General features: G+C 38.9%; 1 pseudogene; it reads left to right on the top strand.

Moving 5' to 3' along the window:
• The first annotated feature begins 3,097 nt into the window (after positions 1 to 3,097).
• On the top strand, positions 3,098 to 3,776 carry LOC141552420 (18S ribosomal RNA; annotated as a pseudogene).
• Positions 3,777 to 13,766: the final 9,990 nt, after the last annotated feature.

Genomic DNA, 13,766 nt, shown 5'->3' with positions numbered 1-13,766 from the left:
CACATGTAAAATGTATGGAATTACCTGTCATCTAGAAGAGGGAGTAGAGGGAGGGAGGGGATAATTTGGAAAAATGATTACAAGGGATAATGTTATAAAAAAATTACTCATGTATATATACTGTCAAAAATTTTTATAATAAAGTGACTTTGTTTAAAAAAAAAGATTCCCTTCTGGCAGCTCAAGAATCCCCTATAAAGGAATTTACAGACACAAAAACCTAGATTGATAAAAGAGGTTTATTATGGGAATTGGAAGTAAGGTTAAAGTCTAGTTAGTAAAAGGTGTTAGGTAAAGAGAAGAGGGAACCAGAAATAGTATTTCAGTGGTAAGAGGCTCCTTGGGATGCCAAGCATGGTATAACTGGCATGTTTGGAACCTCTGCAAAGAGAGGGTTTTAGTTTGGCTCTTTTATAATAGGAGATTTTTAGCATTTAGTTTTACAAAATTTTGAGTTCTAAATTTGTCTTCCTTTCTCCTTCCTTCTCCCCTCTTGTTTAAATGAGGCAATTTGATATAAGCTATATATGTACTAAAATCTTACAAAAATGAAAGTAAAAATGCATCATTTCATATAACTGAAAAAGTATACTAAAAATAAAATTAAAAAATTGGAAGTTTTATGAGAAAACAATAAAGATTTCAGGAGTGAGAGTTCAAAATGTCCTAAAGGAAGAGAAACAAAGAGGTTCAGAATAAAGAACAATGCAGATAGACTCAATGTAAAGCATATGTAAAGTCTTTTTCAAACTTTAAAGTTCAACTCAAATGCTCAAAATAACCATAATTGTCATCATTAAAACCCCTTCTAGTTAATAAGCTGCAAAATTCTAATGTTTGTTACCTGTTCTCATCAGCTACTTTTAGTAGCTGATTTTGTGTCTTTTGTAAAGGTGGAAATAGAATGATGGGCAAGTGGAACATATAGGGAAGAGAGAGTCTTTGGATCTTTTCTTTTTTGCCAGAATGAGTAATAGAAATGGAGAATTTGGGAATCAGAGTGAATAAGCACAAATGGACTTATGGCTGCATCAACGTAATGTGCATTCAAGAAAGCTGTGGTGGGTATCAACCACTGATAACGTTTATCAAAATTAAAGAGAGAAAATGAGAAAAAGGACTTGACTGAGTAAAAAGTGACATAGATGCTCCCCAACACCAAGATGGGGTAAGTGGCTCTAATCTCAGGGACCTTCTGGATAATTTTCTGGAGCTATGAATATCCTGGACTTGATGGTTGATGGTGTTTTGCAGGAGAAGCACCATGTATCCACTTGATATGGCCATAAATCCTACACACAGGAAATCAGGAATAGAGAACAAAATTATAGAGAGACTCTGAATGCCGCTGAAGCAGATTCTAAACAGACTCCTAGATTCCGTACCCTCGTGTTGTTACTGCTTTTTGTAATTTTTTGAATATACATAAATATAGAGATATTAATCAGTATGTGTAGGATCCAGAAGAAAAGACATAATAGGAAAATGTATATTGAGGCCTGGGTTATGAGTTCTGACCATATGAAACAGATAAAGGGCCTGATAGTGATAATCTTGAAAACCAAGGCAGGTATTGGTGACAGAGACTACTGGCCACTCAATGGAGGAAAACAATAAAGCCACAGCTGACTGGATCCAGGAAATTTTCCAGCCCCAAACCAACCATTGTCTGAGGGATTCGCCTGGAAATTAGTCCTATGAGGTTGGACAAGGCGAATTGGAGGTGGGAGGGAGGCTGCTGCTGTGGGCCGAGAATTGGGGGATGCCAATAAAACAGCAGACTTATGTAGCGAGATGCAATAACATTTCCGTCTGACATCAACTGAGGATGATCGCAATGCACGTGTTTGTAAAGGGCTAGAACTGAGCAATGCACTTGGATGATGAAGCACGTGAGACTAATTGCCAATTGGACGGTTCCCTATTAACTTGTTTAAGGTTGACCCTCCCCAGCTGTTCTGTGTTGACTTGATTGGTGAGACAAAGAGAGGGAAGTGACTTGTGTGGGAGGAGTAAGAAAAACTTGGATGGTGGAACTCACGCTCACTTGCACTCGTGACCTGGCGTTTGAGGCGACGGTAAAGATCTAGAATAAAGACGTTTAGTGATCCTGACTCCTGCTGATTTCTGGAAAGATAGAGTTCCAGCACGTGTTTATTTCCAAATGGGGTTAATCGATGAATGATGATGACATAATATTAAATTAAATCAATTATTACATAGTGTTGTTTAGATATTAAGCAAAGTAATTAAAGTTAATTCTCTATAGATATATTAATCAATGATTGTTAGACATATATATATTATTACTATTAATCTCAATAGACATGGATTTATACTTCTTTCCCCCCACAAATTGTAATAGATCATTGATCCCAGGCATGAGTACAAGTGTACACGAATAACTTATAATAATTTATAATTTTTTATCACTAAATCCCCTACTAAATTTTATCGCTTCCATCAAACCCCAAAACCGGATGATAGGCCTTTAGCACAGTATATTAAATATTGCAGAGATATAGATACTAGCACACATGTAAATTGTAACTAAGCTTACCTCAAGTCTGCCCAAGCTATCACTCACTACTTCAAACTATAAACTATTATAGGATATTATAGAAGCTACCATGAGCTTATTTATAAAAACTAGATGCACACCATCTTTTAAACCAAAAACTTGGTTCACTTTTTTTTATAAGTTTTGAAAAAAAATGCAAAAAATACAAAAAATTTAATACTGACATAGTATATAAACTCAAAATTTGTCAAAAAATTTATTTATTATTTTGTGTAACTTAACCCAAAGCAAAGCACTGAAAATGCTTAGATGGGCTTTAATCAGTCCCACAGGCACAAAGTTTTGGTCCTAGCCTTACTGTTAATTTTTATTAGACCCGCACATGAAAGTTTCCACAATCCGGTGAGAATGCCCTTAAAACTTGACCCAAGTTTAAAGGAGCGGGTATCAGGCACACTTCTTAAAGTAGCCCATGACACCTTGTATAACCCCCCCCAATACAGCAGTGACTAACATTGATCAATAAACGAGTTTGACTAAATCATAATAAAAAGGGTTGGTAAATCTCGTGCCTGCCACCATGGTCATGCGATTAACCCAAATTAACAGAAGAACGGCATAAAGTGTGTTTAAGCAAAACATTCACCCAAAACTCAACTGTGCTATAATATGCCCAAGTTGATATTAAAATATGCAACTAATGTGATTTTACCCCTGCTAAAGACACTAAAGCTAAGGTACAGACTGGGATTAGAGACCTCACTATGCTTAGCCATAAACTGAGGTATTAAATAACAAGATTACTCGCCAGAGAACTACTAACTACTGCTTAAAACTAAAGGACGTGGCAGTGCCCTAGAGCTTCCTAGAGGAGCCTGTTTTATAATCGATGAATCCCTATACACCTCACCCCTTCTCGCTTGACAGTCCATATACTACCATCATCAGCTCCAAAGTGAGCAAAATCATGAAACCATAAAAACGTTAGGTCAAAGTATAGCATGTGGAGGGGGAAGTAATGGGCTACATTTTCTACTCTAGAACACAACCAAATGTCTATTGAAACAAAGATATGAAGGAGGATTTAGCAGCAAATTAAGAATAGAGAGCTTAATTGAAATTGGCAATAGGGTGTGCATACACAGCCCATCACCCTCCTCAACAAAGTAACTAAACATACTTAATAAGAGCATACCAAAAAGAGGAGAAAAGTCATAACATGGTAAGTATACTGGAAAATGCACTTAGATTACCAAAATGTAGCTTAAATAAAGCATTTAGCTTACACTTAAAAATTTCAGCTAACCCTGACCATTTTGAGCTAGACCTAGTTCTAAATCTAAACAATTAAATTATCTGCCTCACACGAGGCTGCTGCTCTGGGGCATGGCGCAGTCTGCTCACCACCATATCAAGCATTTATTAAGCACTTACTCTGTGTCAGGTATTGTGTTAAGCCTTGCAGATACAAATGCAAGGAAAAAGATAGTCTTTTCCCCAAAGGAGCTTATATTCTAATGGGGAAAAAGATGAAACATAAAAGAAGGGAGCTAAAAGGGGTACATGGTGACCAAATCCAGAGGTTCAGGGATGGCTGCTGCTCCTTGCTCAAAATGGGAGGTTCTAGGAAGATCTCTCCATTGATAAAAGGAGTTAGTGAGAACAGTGAAGTATGATCCAGAGTCAGAAATAGTCCTCCAATGTCTTGTGGTGTCCTTTCACTGGACTTTTAAAATTGTGTCCTGAGGTCTTCAATCTACCATGAAACCCCCACCCCACTCCCTGCCCCTGGGTTCTCTCAACTGAATTTGTTTTACAAAGCCTGTATGAGGGCATCATTTGGGTTACTGACTCACATGCTGTTGTTTCTAGGCACCAGAACTGATAGTTTTCATGCTGTTCCCCATAGCCAAGAAATTGCCAAGGGCATGGATTCTACCTTGACAATGATTCATGTCCATTCCTTCCTTTCTATTCCCATTCCAACCACCTTAGCTTAGATCCTTGTTGCTGCTTTCCTGAACCATTCTGATGCTCTCCTAACTAATGTCTCTGCTTATGGTCTTTACTGCTTTCCATCTATCCTACACACTCTGCCAGAGGAATTTTTCTAGAGTATAACAGTGATCATGTCATTTCCTGGTTCTGAATCAATTCCAGCCTTTCTAGTCTGGACCTCAAGTCTCTCTCAGATCTGTCACTAGTTCTATTTCTCATTGCTTTCCTAGCTAAGGCACCAGTTAAGCTGCACTAATCGTTCTTCCTGAAATCTACCATTTGTTTTCTTCCATCAGTGATGTTCCATCTCTTCTATTGAAATCACATTCCAGACATAAATTCTAGCTCAAACAATACTTTCTCCACAAAGCTTTCTCTGATTCTACCAGGTGGAAATGGTTTTTCTTCTCTGAAATCCCAACATACTCAGTGACAGGAAACGCATTACCTGTTGGATGTGAGACAGAACAGTGCAATCTTAGAATCAGAAGTCCTGAGTTTGAATCCTAGCTTGCCTTAATTCAATTGAATGAACATTTATTGAGTACCTATTATGTGCAAGTCACTGTAAAGCCAAACATGGAACAGTACTAGCCTTAAGGAGTTTCTATTTCACAATTTTTACTACATATGAGTTATGAAACCTTAGGCAAGTCATTTCATTTTTCTGAGCCTCAGTTTCCCCATCTGAAAAAGATGCAAAATAGAAGAAAAACCTTACTGAAGGATAAATGGTGGGAAAAGGAGGTAGCTTTTGTTTTCATCCAAGGAAGAATTTCCCCATAATTAGAGGTTTCCAAGAATGGAATGACTTCCTCCAAGAGCTATTCAAGTCCTGGATGATTTTTACTGCTTAGGGAAATTGTACAGTAGATTCACACTGTAGTTAAAGGCTATACTAGATGACGCTCAGGCTCCTTCCAATTCTGGGAATCCATGTATCTGATACTTGAATTCCCTCTAAGTTGCTAAGAATTGATAATGGCTTAATATGTTGCTACTCCAGGGACTGTGGAGACTAAATATCTTAACTCAAAGAAATAGTTCTCTAAGGGTAGAAATTTCATACAAGAAGGCAGGAATATTTTGGGGGGTGGGTTAGCATAGACTTACCCTTGCCCCTTAAATGACACCACAGGAGTTGGGGCTTATTTTACCTTTCCCAAAGGCCAACCTCATGTGAGGTCAGATGATACTCAAGAGCTCTCTTCTGGTTTGGGAACCCGAAGGAATCCAGGAGGTGGAAATGAAACCTATTAGTTTATGGGACGATTATGTGTTCCCTCAATTGAATTAATAGAGTTCACTAGAAAATGAAGCATGAAATTTGTTTCCGGAAAAGAGATGAAAAAGTAAATATTGATTCCCAAGGGGTTATGCATCTACTCCCTTCCCCGCCCCTCCACAATCCCAACCTACCTTCACAGCATTTGTTTTCTAATTCTCCATTCCAACCTCCCACCCCCTTCCCCTCCCTCTGTCTCTTCTCTAAGAAAGACCTTGGGAGATGGGCCAAATGCTGTTTTCTGTAATTCTTTCCCCATTAATAAATAATTTCCCCTTGTAGTTGAGGTTTCTTAACACAATTGCAGGAGACATTTCTCGTCAGCAAGTAAGCCCATTTTTTATACCAATTACAAGCAACTATATTCAACATTTATTGCACACCTACTATGTATAAAGCCTTGTGTTAGGCACTAAGGATAGAAAGACAGAGAGAAAACAATACTGGGCCTCAGGGAACTTACATCCTATTGAGTTGAGGAGCAGGAGAAAACAACATGTACAAAAGTAAATAAATATACCATATGCAAAAAGTTGATGGATTGAAATTGTACAGTTTCAAGAGGACGAGAGTATGTCAATAACTGGGATGTGAATCAGGAAAGGTCTCATGTAGGACAGGTCATTTGAGGTGTGTTTTGAAAGCTTGAGTATCCTTCAAAACACACCTCAAGGAGTGTGTGTTAAGGTGGTTGGAGTCTTTTGAGGAAAAACTTTATCAATATCCCCAGAGCACCTCCCTTCTTTGTCTGGGGGAATGCCAGAGTGGATGAAGGCACCTTCTCTGTCAGACGCCTGCATGAAGTGAGCCCAGATGACAGCTTGGGCCAGCCCCTCCTCACACTCCTGTCACTAAGGCCTACAGGGGCCTAGGGCCTAGACTGGGGCTCTTCTGGAGCGATGCCGGGAAGATGAGACACAGGACAGGCAAGGACACGCCCTGATCCTGTCAAACCTGCCAGCAAGGAATGCTGAGGAGGAAGCCAAGAAGGAAGAGATGAAAGTTTAAGGCAACAATGGAGGTTGTGGGGAGAGCAGGTTTCTTTCTTCCCGAGCTTGATCGACATAGCATGACTAAAGAGCTGAATATGAGGCTAATTAAAAACAAACTGTGCATTTCACCAAATGTATTATGGAGCAAAAATGTTATTTTCCCAGGAGCTTGTTCCATGAGCATTATGGACTGGATTTGAGAATTATTGGCATGTCAATCACTAGCAGGCTATTTTTCTAACCTTGTGTGTGTTATGTGTGTGTGTATGTGTGTATTACAATTATATATAGAGAAAGAGAGATAGGGAGGGAGATAACAGCACAGATGCTTGACAGAATCCATCCTCTTTGCTGATTGGGGTCTATTTGCAAAGGCAGAGCTTGGCCAAGGTGGACAAGAGCTGCCCTTATGCAGCAGGATAGGGAGAAAGGAAAGAGAGAGACAGAGACAGTGACAGACAAAGAGACAGAGGCGGGGGGGGGGGGAGAGAGAGAGAGAGAGAGAGAGAGAGAGAGAGAGAGAGAGAGAGAGAGAGAGAGAGAGAGAGAGAGAGAGAGAGAGAGAGAGAGGCAGAGAGAGACAGAGACAGAGAGAGACAGAGAGAGAGAGAGAGAGAGAGAGAGAGAGAGAGAGAGAGAGAGAGAGAGAGAGAGAGAGAGAAACACAAAGGCATAAACAGAGAAGGCGAGAGATAGAAAGAGAGAGAAAGAGAGAGAGAAAGAGAGAGAGAGAGAGAGAGAGAGAGATCGCAGAGAGAGAGAGAGAGAGAGAGGAGAGGAGAGGGAGAGGAGAGAGAGGTAAGAGTGAAACAGATACACAGAGAAAGAGAAAGAGGGGATATAATAGAGGAGGGGGGAGAGAGAGGGAAAGAGACAGATGTGAGAAGTGAGAGAGAAGACAGGGAGAGACATGGAGGGAGAGATCGCAGAGAGAGAGAGAGGGAGAAAACAGAGAGACAAAGGCAGGAAAGAAAGAGAGGAGAAAAGAAAAAAGCACAAGAGAGAGACAGAGACAGATAGAGACAGACAGAGAGACAAAGAAGGCCAGAGAGAAAGAATGAAAGGAAAAAGAGAAAATGCAACAGAGAGCAAGAGAGAGATCGACACATTGAGAGACAGACAGACAGACACAGACATAGAGACAGACTGACAGAAGACAGAGACAGAGGTAGAAACTTTCTGTAACATGGTGAATGCTTTCCCAGGAACCTGTTTCAAAAATCATGGGGAAAACAAATCAGATTTATTTCTGACTTTCTAGTATGCTCTTCTCATTTATATTATCACAAGATTGTTGATTTCCAGTGTAAGGGACCTTAGACACCATCTCACCCAATTCTTTCATTTTGTATCTAAGTAAATTGAAGTTCTGAGAAGTCGAAGACTTGCCCAGAGTCTCACAGAGGTAGCATTTAAACCTTGGTTCTCTTTCTCTAGGGCTAGTGATCTTTTCATTTGCTGTATCATACTTCATCCATCCACCCATTCATTTTCCATCCAAACATCTATAGAAAAACTATTTGTTAAGCACAAAATGAAAAGACAAAAAACACAAACTATCCCTACCCTCAAGGAGCTTTACTTTTCTTTCTACTGAGAAGAGAGTAATAATAAAAAACTCCAGTATTTACATAGTGCTTTAAGGCTCACACAGGGTATACAAATACAAACAATACACATATTATCTCATTTTAACCCAATTCTGGGAGACAGGCACTATTATTATTCCACACTTTAGCAATGGGGGAAATTAAGGCAGACAGAGATTAAGAGACTTTAATCAGGATCACACAGCTAATAAGTTTGGAGGCTAGATTAAAATTCAGGTCTTTCTGATTCCAAATAGTGCCCTACCCACTATAGTCATCTAGATGTCTTACATTTTTTATTTAGTTCCAAAAATTTATATAAGGGAAACACAAAGCAATATGGGAAGTGGGGAGAGCCTCTCCAACATGGGGAATAAAAAAACCATCACTCCCTCACATTTCTTTGTTCCTGTATCCACTCCTGCTGCCCCAGTCCAGCCCATGTGACTAGGATGTAATCAAGCCTGTGTCCCAGCCATGATCAAAGCCCATCACCTACCTTATAGCCATAGTGCCATCCTAGACCAAGTTACTCCCCAAATAGCAATGGATCTGCTCTTCTTTGAAGCTGGAAGGCATATTAGAGGTCAACTAATCCAGCTTCCTCATTTTGAGGGCATAATGCACAGAGAACTGGGCCTGGAAACAGGAAAGTCTGTGTGCGACCTGGAAAAAATCATTTAACCCCATCATCTTTAGTTTTCTTATCTGTAATATTGGGAATATTATAGCACCTATCTCTAAAGGCTATTGTAAGACTTGAAATTTATAACATGACAAATGCTTTATAAAATTTAAAGTATAATATAAATTAAAAAATAAATATAAAAATAAAAATAAAATATTTTTAAAAGCTATTATTGTTAATAGTGAAAGGAAAGGCTTGAAGAAGGAAATAAATTTCTGAGAATGGTTTAGGGAAAATGTTTTTAGGAGAGCAGAGACCTAAATCTGGAGAAGCCAATGGAAAGAAGACAATGGAGAGTTTAATTGGGTAAGTGGAGCCCTTTTAAAAAGCCATCCCTACTTCTTAAAGCCTGCAACTGATCCTGGTTTTGGGGACATCATAGAAGCAGATAGGTTCTCTGCTGGACCAGACCTTTGACCGTTGGTCCTATTGAGGCAATAAGGTCTTGGAATCAGAGGACCCGGGCTGAGACATTGCTTAATTCAATTATCTGAATAATCATTTAGTGAACATTGACTATGTGTGAGTTACTATGATAGGTAGCATGGGATTTTGACACAGTGATTGGCTGAATGACAGACAATTACACAAAACTCAAATCAGTCCTGATATTGTACACATACAAAGTTCTTACCATACTCATGCAGTTAAAAGAAAGAAAATCAGATTTTACCAAAAGTCTCGTTTAATTGTCCTTATATCCCCTCTTTCAATACTCTCTCCCTAGTCCTGTTGATTACCAACATTTCTCATGTCTAAATAATACAGCTTATCCTTCTTTAGCCTACTTTTCTTGCCTTTTGGGTTCAAGAGAAGCTTTAATGAATGGAATTCAATGTTCAACAGCTTTTTATCTTCAGAGAAAACCCCAGCCTGAAACTGGAATGGGCTAGTGATGAAATGGAGCAATTATGTCCAAGCTTCAGTTAGTCAGCCCATTCTAGGTCCTAATAGACTAGACCCTCCCTTCACACCCCTCCCCCCAGAGAAGCAAAGTGTGGTTTAAGAATAGTGTATAGAGCAGAAAATCAGTGTCCTCGATAGTAGGACATGAAAGATATTGTAGCATAATTGGAGTCAGGAGGTCTAGGATCTAATTCCTATCTCAGGCAATCCATATTACTGTGGATAAGTCACTTAATTTCTCACAGGGTTAGTTTGCTCATCTATAAATCTGTAATAATAATGATAATAATAATAATACATATACTATCTCCCCAAGGTCATTGGGAGAAAATGATACATATGAGTATCATTATATAAAAGTATATTATGAATATCATTAATGTATTAAAGTTATTTCTATCACTTCTAACCTCACCACCATGCTGCTAACTTAAGTTTTGATTGACATCACCTCCCTGAGCTTGCTCTCCCTTCTAATTGGAGGGCCAGTGTTTCCTTTACAGAGGATAGAAGCTGGGCTCTCAGCTGGATGCACTTTGCATCTGCTGTCCTGCCTGGTTTTGACTTCCACAAGAACAGGAGGCTCATATTCCTTGTACCCTCTTCCCTCCCCTCTGTCCTGTTCCCTCGCCCTGACTTTTCTGCCTCCTTTTGTGTGTTGTCCTCCCCTTTAAATTGTAAGCTCCTTGAGGGCAAGGAATGTCTTTAATAAAAATACAATTAATAAAAGCACTTAGCATAATGTCTGGCACGGAGCAGGTATTTAATAATTGTTTATTGGATTGAATTGGGTTGGATATGACACAATTACCACAGATAGAGAAACAGGAAGTTGAGCTATGAGGAAGGAGAACTTGGAGCCAATTATCTGGATGAGCAGCCACCTTTCTCCAACTCTGGTCATTTCAGACTTTTCGTGATCGTTTTTAGGATTGCCATTTCCTTCCTGAGCTCATTTTACAGGTAAGGAACTCGGGCAAACAAGGTTAAGTGACTACTCAGGGTCACACAGTTAGAAGTGTCTCAGGCCAAATTTGAACTCAGTAAGATGAGTTTTCTTGACTCCAGGTCTACTATGCTACTTTCCCACATATAAAGGCAAGGAGAATGTGGGGCTCTAGATTTGTCATGCTTCTTTCCTTCCTTCACTCCCTCCCCCCTCTCTCTGTCTCTCTCTTTCTTTCTTTCCTTCTTTCTTTTCCTTTCTCCTCCCTTCCTTCCTCTCTCTTCCTTCCTTCCTTCCTTCCTTCTACCCCTCCTTTTCTCCCTCCCTCCTTCCCTTCCTCTTCCTCCTCTTCTTCTTCCTCCTCCTCCTCCTCCTCTCTGTCTCTGTCTCTCTATCTGTCTGTCTGTCTCTCCTCTCCTTTCTTTCTTTTTTTTTTCATCTGCCAGAAGTTTTTGATCAAAGAAGGCTTAATGATGATAGCTCTATCCCATAAGAATGGCAACAGCTATTTCCTTAATAAGAACTTCTGAAGTTTTCCCTATTCTCTTGAGTGTGGTTGTGTCAACTATAATTGGAGCCAGTTATTACTTTTTAAAGACATACAATGTTTCCCTAGTGCCAGGCAAATAAAGTTTAAATTCAAGGATCTATACACAATGATTGGTGCCAGACATATAAAGTCCAGACTCCCTAAGCAGACACTTTGGATTCTCCCATCTTCCATTTATCTGGTCAGCCATATATCCTTCTTGGAGGGACCTCTATGTCAATAAAATCCAATTCCTACCCAAGTTACAATCCCCTCTGTGCTTCCTCAGTATGCCTCTAGCACTTTCCTTTTTTTTCAGTATATACTTTATACCTGCAAAGATTTGTGATTTCATCAATGTGGAGACTTCTGACATTGCTACTGTAATTCTTCCATACTTGGCAAATGGTCTACTTCCATATCAGGCAGCAAGGTATGATAGACAGGAATAATGGATTTAACACTTGAAAATCTGGGTTCAGATCTTGGAAAACTACTCAGGCAAGTCATTAAACCTTTTGAGATGTTGCCTTACCTGTAAAATGGGTGAATTAGAATAGATTGAACTAGACATATAAGTTTTAAAAGATTAACTCTGGGTGTTGGAGGGAACAAGGGTGTTGGTCTTATTTTGGCTTGTTATTACTTATTTATAACTCAAGGTAAAAGAAAAAATTAGATATTTTTCTGAATATTAACCTCTTTAATTAAAACAGTCTGCTTATTTTCCCCCAGATCAAACTTAAATCCTTTGTTTGGCAATTAAAACCCTCCACAACCTGACACCTTTCTTTCTAGGTTTTTTGGTTTTTTTACATTTTATTCTCTTCTTCAAACACCAGAATATCCAACTATTCCAGCTCTCTTGCTGAACTTCATATATATATATATATATATATATATATATATATATATATATATATATATATATATATATATATTCCTTCATTCCCCTATTTCATACTTTTTCTCTGGCTGTCTCTCACCCCATTCTTGGAATGCTCTTCCTACTCACCTCCTACTTGTAGTTTCCTTGAGTTTCTTCAAGACAGGTGAATCTCACCTTATGCAAAAGGCCTTTCCTGGGCTTCCTTACTGCTACTTCCATTCATCTGAGGTACATTCTATTTAGTCTCTCTACTGAGTGTATATACATGTTATTTGCATGTTGTTTTCCTCATTAGAATGGAGGCTCCTTGGTATGTAGAAATATTTTTGCTTTTCTTTTTATTCCTAATACAGTGCCTGACACATATAGCATTTTAGTAAATACTTTTTGGTGAGCCCCCATATTTTGACTCATTCTGTATTCTCACCTAGAAAGTTCTTCACCTTCCTCTTTGCCAGTGTGTTTCTTGACTGTCAGTTCTCAACTTCTCCATGAAGCTAGAACTGACTTTATTGGTTAGTGAATCTATCAGGTGGACTAGGTGCTATGATATTTTAAGTACTAGGAAGACCTGCTTTTCCATGAATATAGTTCCTTTACCTGCTGATCCCTGAAATGCCTTATCTAGGCTTTAACTTCCCTTAAGTATTTATCTCTCACTAACACTGAATGAATCCCTGGGTGTTGGAGGGAGCAAGGGTTGGTCTTATTTTGGCTTGTTATTACTTATTTATAACTCAAGGTAACTTAGATATTTTTCTGAAAGTTTTGATAGAAGAGAATGTGGAGAATTTGAGAAGAAGGGCATTTGTGAATGAGGAGGGAGTCTGGGTATCCATTGAGTAGAGAAAAAGATTCACGAAAGGGTGGTCTGTGGAACACCAAAGGACAAGTGTAACTAACTTATAATTTTAAATAGAACTGACCCTATATGAAAATTTTTTTCTCTTCTGAAAATTCCTCTAACATTAAAAATCTGAATTATATATCTGAAGTATAAATCTGAACCATAGAATTTAGAACCCAAAGGAATCTTGGTAAGATCCCAAAGTCCAGCCCATTCATTTTGCAAATGAGGAAACCAGGATACAGAGAGGTTGAGTTACTTGCTTTAAGGTTCAAACTCAAGTTTCTGATGCCAAACTCAATGTTCTTGATAGTGTACCATCATACTTCCTCAGAGTGAGCTCAAATTTGTCCAAAACGTAGCTTGTAACAACAATAATAAATGACCTTTTATGGTTCTTTGGGGCAGTTAGGGAGCACCACAGTACACAGAGCACTAGGCCAGGAGTCAGGAAGAAATTCTTGAGTTCAAATCTTATTTCAGATATTACCTCTATGACCCTGGGCAAGTCACTTAACCTCGTTTGCCTCAGTTTCTTCATCTGTAAAATGGGCTGGAGAAGGAAATGGCAAATCG

The sequence above is a fragment of the Sminthopsis crassicaudata genome, chromosome 1 (assembly GCF_048593235.1).
Source record: "Sminthopsis crassicaudata isolate SCR6 chromosome 1, ASM4859323v1, whole genome shotgun sequence".
Taxonomy (NCBI): Eukaryota; Metazoa; Chordata; class Mammalia; order Dasyuromorphia; family Dasyuridae; genus Sminthopsis; species Sminthopsis crassicaudata.
This window is presented reverse-complemented; position numbering and strand designations above follow the sequence as displayed.